The 19257-nt window shown below is 43.3% G+C and overlaps 2 protein-coding genes across 7 annotated transcripts in view; both read right to left on the bottom strand.

The window, feature by feature from the left end:
• Positions 1 to 19257, bottom strand: part of LOC126937670 (40S ribosomal protein S20-like) — a 1038442-nt gene that overhangs the window by 453706 nt on the left and 565479 nt on the right. The gene's annotated exons all lie outside the window — the stretch shown is intronic.
• Positions 1 to 19257, bottom strand: part of SYK (spleen associated tyrosine kinase) — a 94511-nt gene that overhangs the window by 61994 nt on the left and 13260 nt on the right. The window contains exon 1 of one of the 4 annotated variants that reach the window (XM_050761268.1): positions 6197 to 18912. The exons of the other annotated variants lie outside the window; for them this stretch is intronic. The gene's annotated coding sequence lies outside the window, so the exon portion shown is untranslated. Of the gene's footprint in view, positions 1 to 6196; positions 18913 to 19257 lie in introns of those variants that run through there. 4 annotated transcript variants of the gene reach the window in all.

The raw sequence follows: 19257 nt of genomic DNA, 5'->3' as shown, positions 1-19257 counted from the left end.
TCCATAGTCCATTTCCCCTATGCCAGGACTAAGGCTGACTATACAACCTTTGCCCTTTAAAATGCATTTAGTTGGGAAACTATCATTTGTGTAGTTCTACCTTATCAGGCAGCAACTTTATAGATGAAGAGCAATAGATCCATGCTTGCCACCATAAGGACAATGTTTCAGATATCCTTTGAGCTAATTAAGAAGTCACGTTTCTAGGGGCAGTCTGACTGGAAGATTAGGCACAGACGATCACACCTGGGCAAGCAGCTGAACAAGTTGTCCAGAGGCCATTGCTCTGGCAGAGGAAAATTTCATCCCCTACAGAGGAACAGCCAGCATGATGAAGAGGGGCTGAGCTCTACAGGCCTACCTGACACTAACCCTCCCAGCTACCTGTCCCACCTTGGAGTTTTAGTTCTGTTTTTTTTTTTGGTCTACGTTCCTCAAAGCCACTAGAATAGACACTCCATTAGCGTAAGTACGTTTACCATTTTGTTCCCTATTGCCTAGAACAGAGGCTACTTTAAGTATGGGTCTTCAGCCTTCAAATTCTGTTGGAGAGTTAAAATGTACACATGGTAGGCAGCCTCCAAGATGGTGCCCAGCGATCCTCACTTCCTGGTACACCCACCCCTTGCACACAGAGTGGCTGATTGCAGAGTGACAATGTTGGGTCTCTGAAGCTAGCTCACGAGAGCACTTAACACTTTTCCTCAGCTTTTGGATTGCTCACTCTGGGGAAACCAGATGCCTTGTTGGAAAGATGCTCAAGTAGCTCTTTGGGGAGGCTCATGTGGTAAGGAACTGAGGCCTCTAGCCAATAGCCAGCACTAAGTGACCCGCCGTACGAGCAGCCACCTCGGAAGAGGATCCTCCAGCCTCTATCAAGCCTTCAGGTGAGACTGTAGCCCTGGCCCACACACCTGACTGCAACCCTACAGAGGGCTTGAGCCTTCCCAGCTATCTCAAATGCTTGGCCCACAGAAATTATGAGCAATAATAAGTAATTATTGTTGTTTTAAACTACTAAGTTTAGAGTGATCTGTTATGTAGCAACAGATAACTGATATAGCATGTGCAATGGAGTTGGGGCGAGAGAAGCAACAGTGCTTAATAGATATTTAAAGAAATAAATATTTGAATGAATTATTGACAAAAAAGGCTGGTGAGTGAATGAGCTAGGTTCTAGGAGCTGGGCTCTGGCAGAGTCAGAAGAAGACTTTCTGGTATTGAAGAGGTACGTGGGGCTAGAAGAGAGGTTAGGAAGGAAGGAGCTGAGCCCAGTGTATGCTTCCTTCATGGCCGCGTTTACCTATAGAAATGGTTAGAGGACTAGCTGCCCAAACCCTGCAAGGGCCACATTATCTGAGCCTGGCACTTAGAGATTACGGGAACCAGGATCAAAGGCAGAGGCCAAAGTTCTGATTAATTTATTATCACTAGTAACATTTTAACTAATAAATCTTCATAGTGTCATTTCTTTCTCTTCTTTCTCCTCTCTCCATTTCATCAATATCACTACTTCTGGTTCTATTCTCTTTCCATCTGATGCATGAAGCGAAATACAGTTGCTCCTTGTTCTTCACAGTAGTCATGCTCTGTAAAGTCACCGTGAAGGCTGAATTTCAAATCCTGAACAGTTGCTCCTAGGGAAATACGGGCTTAGGTTCTTTTGATCCTCTGGTTACAACATTTTTGTCACTCAATACAGAACCTTGTTTTATATGTATTTCTATTTAAAGATATTTATTTCATATATATTGTTGATTCATTAACCTTGAACTCATGGTCAATAGCACAATAACTCATGCCTGAAAGTAGCTTCCCTAACACATGTATTTTCTCTGTAAAGCACATCACAGCCTTCTTGTACTTAGAGACACCAGACAGTAAGTACTTTAAGCACTGTACTTGGGGCCATTTTAAATAGCAAAATCACCCCCAAAAAGCACAAAAATGCAAAAACCATGGACTAAATGGGCCAAGAAAAAAGAAAATGTGTTTGTAAGAGCTAAAACAAGAAAGCAGAGTGTCACCTTGTGCAACCTAAGCATATGTATTGGGTGACCTCAAATTTTTCACTGCTTTGTGAGTGTCACAAATGACTGCAAAGGTGCTGTGAATATTGATTCTGGGGTTGCAAATAGATTTAAATGAGTAGGTGAATGTAGAGATATGGAATCCATGAATCATGAGGCCTGATCATAAGTAATTTCTCTTCCATCTCCCCAACCTTCCCTGAAAAGACCCAACCTCATCCATAAAGATATATAAATTTACCTTGGATGTTTTGGGAAAACAGTTATCTCTATGTAAGACTGTGTTCTTAAATACATTATTCCTATCTCATAAATGTGTGTTCATTTCAGCATTTTCTAGCTTGGCATCAAACCAGAAGAGGTAGCCTATGTCTCTATAACCCCCCCCCTTTTTTTTTTTTTACCCCATCTGTCCTAGTTATCAAGGGGCCTCAGCCCTGAGATTCCAGCCTTCTGCTTTTCTTGAGACCCACTGAAGCATGGCTCCTGCAGGTGCTGCTCCCTCCCCTCCAGCCCCCTCAACTTCCTGTAGTGCACATTTCCAGCAGCACTTAGCAATTGAAGGTGTCTCACTTTCACATCCCTGGGCCATGAGAGCCCTGCTATCATACAGACTGAGGTGACAGTGGGGGAAATAAGTGGTTCTCTGGGCAAAGATCACCTGGAAACAATTGCTGCCAAATCCATACCATTGAAGGGAACAAAATCAGCATAGTGCAGAAAGCTATCCAGGCTTGTCACGCTCAAACCACACAGCCCCTCAATGCAAAGCAGCCCTGTTAAGATGCGCCTGGGAATTTCCTCTGAAGCTTGAAGCTGAGAAAATTGTCAAGACTTGGGTGAAAGGATACTTCATCTGTGGGTTAGATTAATTTTCATAAGAAAGAGGAGGCCGGGTGCGGTGGCTCACGCCTGTAATCCCGGCACTTTGGGAGGCCAAGGCGGGCGGATCACAAGGTCAGGAGATCAAGACCATCCTGGCTAACACTGTGAAACCCTGTCTCTACTGAAAATACAAAAAAATTAGCTGGGCGTGGTGGCGGGTGCCTGTAGTCCCAGCTACTCAGGAGGCTGAGGCAGGAGAATGGCATGAACCCAGGAGGTGGAGTTTCCAGTGAGCAGAGATCGCAACATTGCATTCCAGCCTGGGCGATAGAGCGAGACTCTGTCCCAAGAAAAAGAAAAGAAAAAACAGAAGAATGAGCCCAGCCAGAGGAAGAATTGATCTTGCTGGTTTGGTCAGGGACTGGCTGATTAGTTACAGAGAAATGACCAAGGAAGAGTGATGTGGTGGGACCACCCCACCGAGCACCAGGCTCTGCAGACAAGCACATTTGACTGGTCTGCAAAGGACTGGGGGCACTGCCTTGTGTGGCAGGATCCCACTGTGCAAAAGAAAACATGTGGACACAGACCTGTGGCCTCAACACTGAGGAACAGAACCCAGCTGCAGGGCCTGAGTTGGCCTTGCATCCACTCCACTGGCTTCATTAACAGGTATCACTTGTCCTCCAGGACGCCATCCTGAGGCCTGCCTGTGCATCACACTGCACGGGGTGCCTGGTCTCCAAGGCACAGCCTTACATCGTGCACATTCTGCTAAGCAGTTGACTTTGCTGTACGTGCGGGCATGCACAGGGGACTTCTTAGTATACAGAGATACACATTTTAGAAACAAAAAGTGAAGCTAAGGATGGCAGCATGAGGCATGATTTTTACTAATGTTTAGAAATAGAGGGATATTGAAATACTTGGAAACATTATCCAAACCTTCAACACCAAATTCTCTTGCTGTGCCTTCAGAACTTAAAAGACTTGAAAGTGCACCAAGTAAAGGCTGATCTCAACCCACACATAGACTTTTTCAAGCTCCACAAGAGACACTCAGAAATCTCTTTTCTATGCCCACCTTGCCATAATTAACACAGAAAACAGGTATTATGCTTGGGTGTCAACATAAATGTTAACTCTCTACATAGTTATAAATAACCAGCCAGCCCATCTGGTGCATTTAATTTACATCTAAATGATTGATTCACTCAATACGCTTGTTGAGCATCTACCATGTGCAAGTCATTATGTCAGGCGCCATGTGAGAGAAAAGTGAACCTCCTGCCTCCCTGACAACAGGTAGGCAGAAATGGCTCACAAAAGGAAGAGACTAAGGATCTGGTCCGAGGGTTCCACTTTCATCCTGGGGACTGTGTGATTTCCAGGTTCTCTACTATCCACACCTCTTCTTGCCTCTAAGTGGGACCGGCCAAAGCCACCTGCAGATTCTAGTTCTTGGCAGGACTCTGGCTCATGAAAGCCCACATGTCCAGTTCTCCCTGAGTGTGGTCTTCAGGGCACCCCACCCTCAGGCTCCCTTCTGGAAAGCAGGGTCCTGGGTCCACCTCAGACCCAGCAAATAGGGCATACAGACAAGAAATGTAAATTTTAAACAGCCTCCTAGGTGTTTTTTTTTTTTTTTTTTTTTTGAGACTGAGTCTTACTCTGTTGCCCAGGCTGGAGCGCAATGATATGATCTCCACTCACTGCGACCTCTGCCTCCTGGATTCAAGAGAGTCTCCTGCCACAGCCTCCCGAGTAGCTGGGACTACAGCGCACACCACCACACCCGGTTAATTTTTTGTATTTTTAGTAGAGACAGGGTTTCACCATGTTGGCCACGCTGGTCTCAAACTCCTGACCTCATGATTCGCCCAACTTGGCCTCCCAAAGTGTTGGGATTATAGGCGTGAGCCTCCGCACCTGGCCTGCTTCCCAGGTGATTTTTAAGCACTCGAATGCCAGAGAACCTCTGCTATAATGTAGTATTGCCCTGTTCAAGTGCTACAGTGTGGGAGGGAGGCAAGTTGACCACGTTCAATGTGAGTGGAAGCAAGTTGGCACTTGCCACGGGTAGGGAAGGGAGCCAGGGAGGACAGTCAAGTCACTGTGCTGTGCTGGTGACCGGGCCGGGCTGTGGGCTCCACCTGGGAGACATCTCTGTAGTTCTTCTCCATCAGGAAGAAGTACATGCCTCATCACACAGGTGTGCTCAGAGGAGGGGGAAGGGACGCACACGCAATGCACATGCAATTGGTAATTAAAAAGAGAGCTAGCCATTGTGAATAATTAACTGAACGCTGGGTTGCAACCACAGTTGCCACTTAGCAATGTCCCTTGCATGCTCTTTTGAGCAGAAGAGGACAGGGTGGGGTTGCAGCCAGCAGTCTGGGGCCCATATTGACCCTGAGTGGGGCCAAGGACGTCTCCCCAGTGAACTGCACCATCTACTATGTCCCAGGGCCACCTCATCACTCACTCTTCTCTGTGGAAAAATACAAACAACTAACAAGATGCTAGACAAAAGAACTCATGTTGAATATGCCTGATAGATCTTACTGTCTTGTTTTTATCTAGGCAAACCACACATGGATGATGAGAAAGGCAGAACAGTCGCAGGCTTTCCTTGATCCTGCCCTGGTACCCATCCCAAGACCCTTTCCTAATCAGCTGTGAAGGCCTGGGGGTGAGGCCACAGCAGACTGCAATGACAACAGCCGGCAGACCTAACATCTCCTGTCTGTGCCTTAGTACCTTGCTGACGTTTCCCGCTTTCAGGCTCTATTTTACTTTTCTATCACTACCTCATTAGCATAACCTTTATGGGGACCCTGCAGCTGCCAGAGAAACCAAAACACCTGACTTAAGCAAAAAGGACACAGTAAACGTGGATTAAGAAATATCCAGAATTTACTGAATGTCTATTTTTAAAAAATCACTAGCATTCTTTTTCCTAGCCAGTTAAAAAATAATTGTGGGTAACTCAGGACTGCAAGATATTACAGGGCTTATGATGGTCTCCTGAGATTTTATAATTGTCTTTCATAAACCTGAGACATAAATATACCCAATGCTTAAAGCAAAGTGGCATAGGTTATGGGAAGGAGAGAAAGATGGTTTAGCTGCATCATAACTGCAGGCAAGACAAGATGGCAAACCGCTAAACCTTCCAGCTCAAGATGGACATGTGCTCAGTGGGAGAATGTTGGCGGCAAAGGAGAGGAAACACAGACACAGGCATGAAAGCTAAGTATCCCTCCTACAGACACCCACAGAGACGCAGAGCCTGAGGTCAGGGTTTCTAAATATGCCTGATTCCCACAAATTTGACCTACCTCCCTCTCCTGGATTCAAACGCAGGTCTGGAATCCCAGGCGCTGGGCAGTATAAAATGTGGGAAGGGAAGAAGCGCACAAATCTGAGAGGAGTATCTTAAAAGGAAAACAGCTGAAACAGAGAGAAAGCACAAGACAGGCATCAACAAGCCAGAGTGCTTCCTGCTGCTGGACGATGTCTGTAATTAGGGAAGTGGGCTTTTCCTCAAAGTGTCAGCATGCAAAACAAACCAGAAAGCAGAAGTGTGAGATCCCCAGCAGCATGGGGCCTCTTTTAATTGCACATTCAAAATGAAGTAATGCTCTGAGACATAGATCCCTCCAGAACACACACCAGTTGAAGAGGGAGTCAGTGGACAGGACTGTGCCATTTAATGATTAGCCAGCCTGGAAATGCCCTTTCCCAAGTGTTTTTACCAAAATGAACTTGGTCTTGAATTGCTAGGATGGGTATAGCAACGTTTTCCTGATTGTTTTATGTTTTTTAAAAAGTCCGACATCATAACATGGATCAAATTCAACCAGAAGATTGAAACAAATAGGAAAAGCATCCTTGAAAAGATCTTAATGGAGACCTCAAGATGCTAATTCCCAGCCAGAAGACTGAAAAAGTCAAGCGGAGATGGTCTTAATGGCGGAAGGGCCAATGTGTAGGGCAGAGGAAGGAAGGGTGCCAGCTCTCTCTGTCCTTGTTCCCAGGCCTCCTGGGCAGACAGCTGCTCATGGTGCTAGCAACAGATGCAATTTTACAGAGCACCTCTGACCAGCTCCCTCAGGGTACTTTTCAAGCATCTACTAACATTCCCTTACTTTGTGAAGCAAGCAGCTTTTGAATTTCCCACTGCAGTCTGAGATATCCCCCACGCTCAAGAAGAGCCAGAAGCTCAGCCAGGGTCCACTCCACAAAAGGCCGTGAAACATCACTGGAAATGCAAGATAAAAAGGAATCCTCCCCAGAGCGGTGGAAGCTGGAAGGAGTCATGTTGATGAGTTTGCTGGGGTGGGGTTAGGAGCCTCGCGAGGGGAGTGTTCAGAAACGCAACAGTAGGCAATCTGCACCTGCACCCCAAACTGGTGAAAATGACAGCTTCATGAAAAACAGGTTCTCATTTTATAGAAGATAAACTTCAGCCACAGAGAGGTTGGGTATATGTCTTTAGTGCTGGCCAGAGTGACCATGATGATAAGGTGATGAGGATAATGCAAAACAGCTATTCCATGAGTACCTGACTCAACAGATATCAACTGATCTGCACAACATCTCTAATGGTAGATACTATTGTCATCCTCAATTCACAGACCTGGCCATCGAGGCTCAGGAGGGTCAACTGGCTTGCTGAAGAACACACAGTATGTAGTGGAGCCAATATTTGAAGCCCACCTCTTCTCTTAGCTACCATCTTCAGGTGGTGGTAAAAAGGCACTCATAGTCAACCCATCCAAATGTAAGCTTGGGTCCTTCCTGCCTAACCTGGAGCTCCTTCTTGTTCCCTGGAGCTGGGTTCTCAATGTGTGTCTCTGGACGAGCAATGTCAGCATCACCAGGAAACATGGAAGATATGAAAATTCTTAGGGTTCCACCCTGACCTGCCAAGTAGAAACTCTGGGGTGAAGCTCTAGGTTCTGTATTTCAAAAGCTCAAGTTTGAGAACTTTGGCCCAAGAGCTCCATCCATTTATGAAGATAAAAATCCAAATTCTCTTAGATCACTCCCTTCTCTACACTGCTTAAAGTCAACCCCTTGCCAATCCCACCTATCTCACCTCTCAGCCTCCCACACATGCCCACTTGTCTCCAAAACCACATAACATCCTTTCCCTCCACATCTCTTTTGAGTAGCCCTGGCTGTCAGTGCCCCCACCTTGCTCCCTTCCCACATGTTCTAAGCTGTGGCCCTTTTCTCTGCTAAAAATCCTCCCACTGTCCAGACTACCCTTTGAGCTCAGGATAAACATGTCCCTGTCCCCACCGTCAAAACCAACATGCTTTCCCTTTGTACCACTGACCACTGTTTTAATTTAATTTACCTTTACTTTCTAGCATGTGCATTTTTGATGAATGTCTGTTTGTCCCATAAGGGCAGGAATTGTATCTGTTTTTAGTAAGACTTGAAATTGAGTAGTGTGAGTCCTCCAACTTTGTCCCTTTTTTAGTGGGTGTTGTGTTGGGTATTCTAGGTCTTTTACCTTCCCAAGTAAAGTTTAGAATCATTTTGTCATTATCTACAAAACAGCTTGTTGGGATTTTGATTGGGATTGGGTTGAATCTACAGATCAAGCTTGGCAGAATGAACATTTTAACAACATTGAGTCTTCCAATGTATGAACATGGACTACTTTTCCATTTATTTACATCTTCTTTGATTTCTTCCATCAGTATTTTGTAGTTTTCTGCATACAGATCCTGTACATATTTTGTTAGATTTATGCCTAAGTATTTTTTTGTGTTTTTTGTCTTTTTGGTGCTATTATAAATAGTAATTGTTCTTATTTCAAATTTCAGTAGTTTACTACTCGCATATAGGAAAGCAACTGACTTTTGTATATTGATCTAGCATCTAGCATCCTGCAAACTCACTTATTGGTTATGAGAGTTGTTTTATGGATTCTTTGAAGTTCTCCATATGGACATGTGTATTATCTGTGAATAAAGATGTCTTATTTCTTCTTTTCTGATCTGTATAAGTTTTATTTTGTTTTCTTGCACTAGCTCGGGCTCCCAGTAGGATGTTGAAGCAAAGTGGTGAGACAGGACCGTCTTACCTTGTTTTCAGTATCAGAGGGAAAGTGTTCAGTCTCTCACCATTAAGTATGATGTTACCTGTAGGGTTTTTTTTTTTTCCTTAATGTTCTTTATCAAGTTACAAAAGTTTCCCTCTATTCCTAGTTTAAGATTTTTTTTTGCCATGAAAGAGTGTTTTGATTTCGTCAAATGCCCTTTCTGCCTCTATTAACATGGTCATATGATTTTTCTTCTTTAGCCCATTGATGTGATGGATCACATTAATTTATTTTCAAATGTTGAACCTGTTTTGCATTACCCGGAATAAATTCCACTTACCTGGAATAAATTCCACTGCTTGGTTGTGGCACATAGATCTTTTTATACATTGTTGGGTTTGATTTTCTAATATTTTACTGAGGGTTTTTATATGTATAAGTAATATTGCTTTGCAGTTTTCTTGTAATGCCTTAACTGGTTTTGGTATTAGGTGAAATCTGAACTCATAAAATGAATTAGAAACTGTTTTCTCCATTTCTATTTTCTGGAAAAGATTATGGAAAACTGGTATTCTTTCTTTCTTAACTGTTTGGATAGAATTCACCAGTGGACCCATCTGGGTCTGAAGATTTCTGTTTTAAAGGTTATATTAATTTAAATTTTAAAGACATAGGGCTATTCAGGCTACCTATTTCTTCTGTAAGTTTTAGTAGTTTGTGTCATTCAAGCATTAGTTTATTTCACCTAAGTTACCACATTTGTGAGTATAGAGTTGTTCATGATCTTCCTTTATCATATTTTTATATCTATTAGATCAACAGTGGTGACCTTTCCTTCATTTCTGATATTGGTAAATTGCATCTTCTATGTTGTTTTTCCTTTTTTTCTTGGCTAAAGGTTTATCAATTTGGTTGATAATTTCAAAGAACCAACATTGTTTTATTGACTTTACTGTTTTCCTGTTTTTAATTTCAATGATTTCTGCTTTAATTATTTATTTTCTTTTGCTTGGTTTAGGCTTAATTTGCTCTTCTTTCTGTAGTTTCTTAAAAGTAGAATCGCAAGTAATTTGCTTTATATATTTTTTACCTAATGTGTGCACTTAGTGCTATAAATATCTCTGTAAGCACTGCTTTTACTACATCCCAAAATTTTTGATAAATTATATTTTTATTTTTATTCACTTCAAAACATTTTTTTTTAATTTTGGAGACTTCTTCTTTGACACATAGGTTATACAGAAGTCTGTTGTTTAATTTCCAGGTATTTGGGAAATTTCCTAAAACCCCCATCTTTTTGTTGTTGATATCTAGTTTAATTCTATTGTGTTCTGAGAACATAATTGGTATGACGTTTATTCTTTCAAATGTGTTAACATGTTTTCCAAGAATGTGCTCTATCTTGGTGAATATGCCATGTGAGCTTGAGAAGAATGTGCATTTTTCTGTTGTTGAATGGAATATTTTATAAATGTCAATTAGATCAAGTTGACAGTACTGCTCAGGTCATTTTAATCCTATCTATTTGGTCTATCAACTATTGTGAGAAAGAGATTAAAATCTCTAACTATAAGACAGGATTTGTCTATTTCTCTTTTCAGTCTTATCAGTGTTAGTCTTGCATATTTTGATGCTTTGTTGTTATGTGCATACACATTTAGAATTGTTATGACTTCTTGGATATTCGACCCTTTTACCATTCTGTAACAATTTCCTTGAAGCCCTGACCCCTGTTGACTACGAGTTTTTTGTCCTTTAAGTGATAAAGTGAGGAGGGTGCTGGAACTTGAGGAATTTCCTTGGGAATTCCCAGCTGAGGCAAGGCCCTTGCAAAGTGTTTTCCCTTGGAGAGTAACCTTTGTCATGGAGAAAGCCTAGGTGTATTTCACAGTTACCACTCTTCCCCTCCCCTGCCAGGGCCATGAGGAGCTCTTTCTCAGATCTTCACCTTAAGAACCTAGTGAGGCTTGTATTAATCATGCCTTTTAGTTTCTTTTATTTTCTGGTAGCTCTGTCTACGGTGTTATTCAAAGAGATAATCAGCTCCAGGTGTGGACCTCAGGGCCTTGTACCTGAGCTGTGTGGGGTGCAAGTAAGACTCCCACTGAAGGCAATGTTTGAAGCTGCTGTGTGGTGAGGCAGAGATTTCTGCCTGATAGCCTCTGAGTGAGCCTGTGCCCAATATGACCTAGGCTCATACTGTGGGCCTAAATATTGGGAGCCAGGAGGACTGCCTGGTGGGTGTGCACTACACTAAATCATCACCCTTCTCCAGCTTCTGCAGGTGCAAGTACATCTGCCATACAATCAGTCTCTGCTAATGAGAAAGATACTGATTATGTTTTAGAAATATTGACTATGAAAAATTATTCTTTCATAAGAAAAATGTGTGATAATTAGAAGATTCTTATTTTGGACTTGCTACTAAGTTTAAACAGAAATATCACATTGATGAGACTGCTTTTAATCCTGAAGGCTGTGATCTGTCTACTTCTGGACTTTTTTTGCTGATGCCCTTCTGGTACCAAAACTGTGCCAGTCACATCATCCCAATAAAAATCTGCTGACTTAATTAACTAATATAAAGTGTAAGGCTAAGAGACTTTCTCTGTATTATAAAACAGGTCAACCATTTCATAACCATATCTCTTACAAAAAGAGTCAAATTTAACTTGCTTTAAAAAATTACTTCCTTGCTTTGTAAAAGAAAGAAGTAAAATATAGTTTATTCTCATTATTTCAGGTTATATGTTCCATAAAGTTACCCCCAAAACTGAATTAGCAAGTAGTAGCCCATTGCTTCTCGGGGATTATGTGCCTGAGAGCCTGTGGTCACCATATTTTCATCAACTGATTAATGCATCACTTGTTTTATGTGTTACTGTGTAAAGGCAACTTATTTCATATCTATTGTTGATGCATTACCATTGAACTCATGGCCAACAGCACTAACTATAACTCACACCTGACAGAGGCTTCTCTAACCCACATATTTTCTCTATAAGGCACAGCACAGCCTTCTTACACCTAGGGACACTAGATAGCACTTCAATGGGGGCTACTCTAAACAGCAAAGTCACCACAATTTGAAAAAAGGAACAAAAATGCAAAAAATATGGCACTAAGTAGACTAGGAAAAAGACACTTACTTATAATATGAGGTGAAAGGAGGAGTTGGAGTGTCTGAAAAATGCATGTGGCTAAAATTTTGTGCCACTCTGTGATATGGTTTGGTTGTGTCCCTACCCAAATCTCAACTTGAATTGTATCTCCCGGAATTCCCACATGTTGTGGGAGGGACCCAGGGGGAGGAAATTGAATCATTGGGGCCGGTGTTTCCCATGCTATTCTCATGGTAGTGAATAAGTCTCATGAGATCTGATGAGTTTATCAGGGGTTTCTGCTTTTGCTTTTTCCTTATTTTCTCTTGCTGCTGCCATGTAAGAAGTGCCCTTCGCCCCCCTCCATGATTCTGAGGCCTCTCCAGCGATGTGGAACTTTAAGTCCAATCAAACCTCTTTTTCTTCCCAGTCTTAGATATGTCTTTATCAGCAGTTTGAAAATAAATGAATACAGTAAATTGGTACCAGAAGAATGGGGTGTTGCTGAAAAGACACCCCAAAATGTGGAAGCGACTTTGGAACTGGGTAACAGGCAGAGGCTGGAACAGTTTGGAGGGCTCAGAAGAAGACAGGAAAATGTGGGAAAGTTTGGAACCTCCTAGAGACTTGTTGAATGGTTTTGACAAAAATGCTGATAGTGATATGAACAATAAGGTCCAGGTTGAGGTGGTCTCAGATGGAGATGAGGAACTTGTTGGGAACTGGAGTAAAGGTGACTCTTGTTATGTTTTAGCAAAGAGATAGGCAGCATTTTGCCCCTGCCCTAAAGATCTGTGAAACTTTGAACTTGAGAGAGATAATTTAGGGTATCTGGCAGAAGAAATTTCTAAGCAGCAAAGCATTCGAGAGGTGACTTGGGTACTGTTAAAGGCATTCAGTTTTATAAAAAAAGCAGGGCACAAAAGTTTGGAAAATTTGCAGCCTGACTATGTAACAGAAGATAAATACCCATTTTCTGGGAAGAAATTCAAGCCATCTGCAGAAATTTGCATAAGTAGCATTGAGCCTAATGTTAATCCCCAAGACCACGGGGAAGATGTCTCCAGGCCATGTCAGAGACCTTCACAGCAGCCCCTCCCATCACAGGCCTGAAGGCCCAGAAGGAAAAAGTGGTTTCATGGGCTGGGCCCAGGGTCCTCATGCGTGTGCATCCTAGGGACTTGGTGCCCTGTGTCCCAGCTGCTCTAGCCGTGGCTGAAAGGAGCCAATGTGAAACTCAGGCTGTGGCTTCAGAGGGTGAAAGCCCCAAGCCTTGGCAGCTTCCACGTGGTATTGAGCCTGCGAGTGCACAGAAGTCAAGAATTGAGGTTTGGGAACCTCTGCCTAGACTTCAGAAGATGTTATGAAAATGCCTGGATGCCTAGGCAAAAGTTTGCTGCAGGGGCAGGGCCCTCATGGACAACCTCTGCTAGAGCAGCACAGAAGGGAAATGTGGGGTCAGAGCCCCCACACAGAGTCCCTACTGGGGAACTGCCTAGTGGAGCTGTGAGTAGAGGGTCACCATCCTACAGACCTCAGAATGGTAGATCCACTGACACCTTGCACCATGTGCCTGGAAAAGCTGCAGATGCTCAATGCCAGCCTGTGAAAGCAGCCACGAGGGAAGCTGTACCCTGCAAAGCCACAGGGATGGAGCTGCCCAAGACCATGGGAACCCATCTCTTGCATCAGTGTGACCTGGATGTGTGACCTGGAGTCAAAGGAGATCATCTTGGAGCTTAAAATTTGACTGCACAGCTGGATTTCAGACTTGCATTGGCCCTGTAATCCCTTTGTTTTGGCCAATTTCTCCCAGTTGGAATGGGTGTATTTACCCAACACCTGTACCCCCACTGTATCTAGGAAGTAACTAGCTTGCTTTTGATTTTACAGGCTCAGAAGTGGAAGGGACTTGCCTTGTCTCAGATGAGACTTTGGACTTTGGACTTTGGACTTTTGGGTTAATGCTGAAATGAGTTAAGGCTTTGGGGGACTATTGGGAAGGCATGATTGGTTTTGAAATTTGAGGACATGAGATTTGAAGGGGCCAGGTGTGGGTGATACGGTTTGGCTGTGTTCCCACCCAAATCTCAACTTGAATTGTACCTCCCAGAATTCCCACATGTTATGGGAGGGACCCAGGGCAGGGGGGTAATTGAATCATGGGAGCCAGTCTTTTCCACGCTATTCTTGTGATAGTGATTAAGTCTCACAAGATCTCATCGGTTTATCAGGGGTTTCCGCTTTTGCTTCTTCCTCATTTTCTCTTGCCGCCACCATGTAAGAAGTGCCTTTCACCTCCTGCCATGATTCTGAGGCCTCCCGAGCCATGTGGAACTGTAAGTCCAATTAAACCTCTTTTTCTTCCCAGTCTTGGGCATGTCTTTATCAGCAGTGTGAAAATGAACTAATACACTGTGTGTATGACCTCACATGGCCTTGAAAGCATCATGGTTATTGATTTGGGGATTACAGATAAACGATTGGAAGTAGGCAAATTCACAAATTCAGAAGCCATGAATACTGAGGATCAATCATATATTATCTCACGTAAGACTGCTACGGGTGACTCACATTCATTCTTTATCCATTTTGAGTGACTTCTAAGATGTTCACAAAGGGCCTCAGTGGTCACAAACAAGCTGGATGGGAAAGTACAAATTACTGTAAAAATCAATACACAGATACTAGTACTTGAAAAATTATAGTATCAGTCTCAGCTCCTGATAGTCATATCTCCCTGTATTCATTTGGTTTTCTAACAAAATGTTTCCTGCTACTCTCAAAAACATAGGTTTTATTTACATATACCAAAAATCATGCTGATGGCATGAGAAAAATCTGCCTGGTTTTCTGTTAGAGGGGTTGATATTTGCAGTCACCAACCTGCACAGCTGAGCCAGCACAATTCCTGCAGGGCAGAGAAGGCCATGCAGCCTAAATAAGGGGCACCAGAGGGGCCTGAGCCAGGCCTGCTGCTCACCAGCTAGCCAGCCTTGAGCAGATTACTCTCTACTTCCCCATCCATAAAAGGTTATAGCTTCTACTTTATTTGGACTGTTCTTCTTTTAGAAAAAATAAAGGCATAAATGGGTAAAATGGCAACATTTATTAATTTGGATGGTGCTGCACTTTTCTGTATTTTATAATTTTTTTCCCAAAGAAAAACCTTACGGTTGCTGTCCTGAATAAATGAGATTACGCATGACCGGGGCCTGATGCTGGGCTCCCATGCTTCCTTACGATCTGACCATAAACAAGTCGAGTGCAGGGAAGCATCTCAGCTGCTGCGACAGCCCCTGCTACCTCACCCCACTCCTGACACTTGGGAGGCTCCCCATAACTCAATGTGCTGAACAGATCAAAGCCAGTGAAATGGCCTGGTTGGCCAGCAGAGAGGCTGGCGGAAGCTGAGAGTGCCCCAGGAACTTTTTTGGTCATTCTGAAGTTGTTTCCTGCTTATTTGTTGATTTTTAACCATTGGTTTCATTTCGATGCCACATGCTCTAAGTCACTCTGTAAGATAAACATCAAAATATCAGATTGCTTGGGTGTTGGCAGAGACACTGCCCCTTCCTCTCTGAAACGACCTTGCAACAAGAACCAGAAAGAGAAATACAATGGAACCAGTGGGCACTCCTGATCCTGAGCAATAACATGCCGCAAGCAGAGCACAATGCAGCTGTGTTCACCCTGGGATTATGAAGACCCTTAGTGGGGACCAGCTGCTGTAGACTTCAGACAAGGCCTGCGGAGTGGAAGGATATACACAGCAACGGAAAGTCAATCATTTCTTAGAGTGCTGAAGAGAGGAGACTGAATGGCTGGCAGCCTCACTGGGGAGAAATACATATTAAACCAATTCATTCTCTCTCTCTCACTCTCTGTCTCTCTCTCTCTCACACACACACAGACACATTATTGAGAAAGGAGGAAATATTCTGGTCGGCTGGAACATATCCAAGGCCCCTCCACGATTTATTTCAAAGATGAGGATCCTACCCTGGGTTTGTACAATTATGCTGAAAAAATTAAAGAAGAGAAGCAACAGGAGAAACAAATGGCAAAGGACATTCACTGGAAAAATATCCCAAAAGGCAGATGAACCCATGACCACACACGGATATGGAATCAAAGAACTTAACAGAATAATCACTTGGTTAAAATAACAGCTCAAAAGAGAGGAAGAGGCAAAAAAAAGACAACAACGATAAGCTGGCAGAGATCAGGGGAAAAGGCCAGAAAAGAAATGATGGCTATTATATCAAGCAGGGAGAAGTGAATGGATATTAACACTGCAGGCAGCATGGGGGACAGGATCTGTGGAGCTTGAGAAAAATGAAATAGGAATTAACAAAGACTTCAGGAATTCAACAGAAAAATTGAGAAAGAAAGAGGAGATCTAAAATATATAAAAGTAATATCCCTGAAATAGATAATTAAAATAAAGGAGTAGAACACATGTTTAAAGTTATAAAATTTCCAGAAATAAAAAAAGTCTTATCTACCGGGGTTAAAAGAGCATATTATCCAGGAACCTCTAGAGCAGGGGTGTGCAATCTTTTGGCTTTCCTGGACCACACTGGAAGAAGAAGAATTGTCCTGAGCCACACATAAAATATACTAACACTAATGATAGCTGATGAGCCAAAAACAAAAAATTGCAAAAAAACAAAAGCAACAACAACAAAAAAAACCACCACCACCACCACCAACAACAAAAAACTCATAATATTTTAAGGAAGTTTACAAATTTATGTTGAAAAGATATCTGTACTCCCATGCTTCACTGCAGCACTATTCACAATAGCCAAGATACAAAATCAACTTAAAAGTCCGTCAAGGAATAAATGGCTAAGGAAAATGTGGCGCACACACAATGGAATACTATTCAGTCATGAAAAAGCAGGAAATTCTATTGTTTGTGATAACACAGAAGAAGCTGGAGAAAGTTACATAAAGCGAAATAAGTCAGGCACAGAAAAACAAATACCTCATGGTCTCACTCATATTTGGAATCTAAAACGGTTGAACTCATAGAAACAGAGAACAAAATAGTGGTTACCAGGGGCTAGGGAGTGAGAGAATGAGGAGATGACAGTCAAAGAGTACAAAGTTGCAGATAGAGAGGAGGATTAATGATAAGTGTTGATGATGATGGGTGTGTTAATTGGCTTGATTCAACCCTTCCACACTGTACAGATATAACATCACTGTGTACCCCATAATTACGTAAGATTAAATTTATCCAAAAACTTTAAAAATATTACTGGGCCTCAAGCTTCTCCTTAGAAACACATCGAGCCAGAAGACCGAAGAGTTACATCCACACAGTTCTCAGAGATGGCAAATGTGTCCAACCAGAGGCATAGTCCAGCTAGGCTCAGGGCTGGCAGTGAACGATTTCAGGACTTAGACTGAAATGACTGTGGAAGGTTCTGGTGTCTCTGTCAAGAATCAGAAGAACAGAAGCACAGCTATCTGTCTTCTAAACACCTGCTTCAAAATCACTCCATCTAGATGTGTCCTAAAACTGCCCATGTCCAGCCCAGCACAGCCCAGTGAACCAGATTCTAAGGGCTGCCTAGGTGGTTCTCATGACCGCTAAGCAGAACAAGCTCCTGCTTCCATTAGTAAGCTCAATTCACAAACAAAACAAATAAACAAAAACAACAATGAAAAGCTCCAGCTGAGAACAGTGGCTCCGCATTTCAGCTGCGGGGTTAGGATCACACAGGGTGCTCTTTTCCCAGCCCTAACACTCAGAATCTCTGGGGGATGGGCCCAGGCATCGGTATTTCTTGTAAAGCTCTCTGGAGAGCCTAGCACACAGCCAGGATAGAGAAGCAGTTGCTCTAGAATTATCTAGAATTATCACCTCTATGTGGAAGGTTCTGGGGTTCAAAACTGATCCAAACAGAGCTGACTGCAAAGTGAGCAGCCGCACAGGCTCCCAAACAGAGGGGAACAAGCACAGAGCTGAGCATATTCCCGGTTTCACGTGGGACTATAAGGAAGTCACATGAAAGGCACCATTCCGAAAAACATTTGTAGTGAATGAAAGTGTTAACTCAATTTTTAGACATATCAATTTTGTTAAGATAATAATTCAGGAAGAAGCATCTTGATCGCACCTTTTGCAGCAAGTGGAGCCTGAGTGCTGGTGGTGGGGTGAGGCTCCCCTAGGAGGGCAGCACGTGACTGACTTCCTGGAGTCAGGCTGAATCATGAAAGGAAGTCCTATAATTCACAAACCCTTCAAAACGACTTCTCTTGTGGCATTTTATCTCTACTCAAATTAAGCAGCACAGGAACTCCAGAGACAGGCCAGCCACACATCTCTGCCCCAGCGCCTGGAGTGAGGCAAGGCTGGAGCCGGGGGGCCAGTGGCAGGACCCCTCCTCTGCTCACTGGAGCGCCTCAGAATGCTCCCTTCTCAGCCCGCCTTGAGTACTTACAAAATGAGCAAATGGAAGGCATTCCCAGAAACAAACGCCTTGTTTCTTGGACTTGAACGTACAAGGGCCACTTGCTTAAAATCTTATTTTTTTTTTGTTTTGCCTTCGTGAGAAACACATTCCCTCTCCATATCTTCTTTTCAAAATGGACAAAACCTCAGGTTCCAGATGTTTCAAGGAAACTATGTTGGATTTTTTTTTAACCAAAGAGAAAGGAACAAGCACTAAGGTTTTCTCCAGTCCCTCAAGACCCTCTTGAGCAAAAACTTGGTTTGTTCTTTCAGAAATTATTCTGAACCAAGAGTGCTTACCCCAAGGATACGTGACTTCGTAGCTTTCTCCAAGGCTGTGTTACCGTTTGGAGGACTGCTGCAAGGAAATAGCTGGGAACGATGTCAGTTCCTGGGTGACTGAGAAGTAATATTTTGTGTGTGTGTGTGTGTGTGGGTGTGTGTTGTGTTGAGCAGGAGAATGTTACAGCCTTGGGGATGGAAAGGGCCAGACCAGAGCCCCATGGACAAGACTCAAGTTCTCATGTAAAAGGAGAGGGCACTCCTGCTGCCCTCATCAGTTCCCAGGGTCAGATCCTCTTAAGAAAACTGGGAGCTGCAGGTTATCAACACATGAAATAGTGGCGAGTGTTACCATGCACTTAGGCAAGGGGTGGCACTGAGAGCTGGGAAAGCGGAGAGGTGGGTGGAAGTTCATGTCCCTCCTGGACTCCTCAGGGGATGGGCTGAGAGCAGCTTGGTGTCTGGCAGGCCTTGCTGCAACAATGGAAA

The sequence above is a fragment of the Macaca thibetana genome, chromosome 15, assembly GCF_024542745.1.
Source record: "Macaca thibetana thibetana isolate TM-01 chromosome 15, ASM2454274v1, whole genome shotgun sequence".
In the NCBI taxonomy this organism is placed as follows: domain Eukaryota; kingdom Metazoa; phylum Chordata; class Mammalia; order Primates; family Cercopithecidae; genus Macaca; species Macaca thibetana.
This window is presented reverse-complemented; position numbering and strand designations above follow the sequence as displayed.